The sequence below is a fragment of the Sinocyclocheilus anshuiensis genome, unplaced genomic scaffold (genome assembly GCF_001515605.1).
Source record: "Sinocyclocheilus anshuiensis isolate Anshui unplaced genomic scaffold, SAMN03320099.WGS_v1.1 scaffold1289, whole genome shotgun sequence".
Classification (NCBI taxonomy): domain Eukaryota; kingdom Metazoa; phylum Chordata; class Actinopteri; order Cypriniformes; family Cyprinidae; genus Sinocyclocheilus; species Sinocyclocheilus anshuiensis.
The window spans coordinates 247,058-247,413 of record NW_015549731.1 but is presented as its reverse complement, the minus strand read 5'-3'; the positions used below and the strand labels follow the sequence as shown (position 1 = coordinate 247,413).

Sequence of the window (356 nt, the reverse complement as noted above, 5' to 3'; positions counted from 1 at the left end):
GCACTTTGTAGAGGTGTTCTCTTCACGGATGAATCCCGGTTTTCAATGTACAGGGCAGATTGCAGACAGCATGTATGGCGTTGTGTGGGTGAGCGGTTTGCTGATGTCAACGTTGTGGATCGAGTGGCCCATGGTGGCGGTGGGGTTATGGTGTGGGCAGGCATATGTTATGGACAACGAACACAGGTGTATTTTATTGATGGCATTTTGAATGCACAGAGATACCTCCTGAGGCCCCTGAGGCCCATTGTTGTGCCATTCATCCACGATTATCACCTCAATTTGCAGCATGATAACCATGTTGCACATGTTGCAAGGATCTGTACACAATTCCTGGAAGCTGAAAACATCCCAGT

The 356-nt window shown here is 48.3% G+C and overlaps 1 protein-coding gene across 2 annotated transcripts in view; it reads right to left on the bottom strand.

Annotated features, from left to right (window-relative positions):
* LOC107660787 (pro-neuregulin-2, membrane-bound isoform-like) overlaps nt 1–356 on the bottom strand; it is a 94,556-nt gene that overhangs the window by 15,419 nt on the left and 78,781 nt on the right. The gene's annotated exons all lie outside the window — the stretch shown is intronic.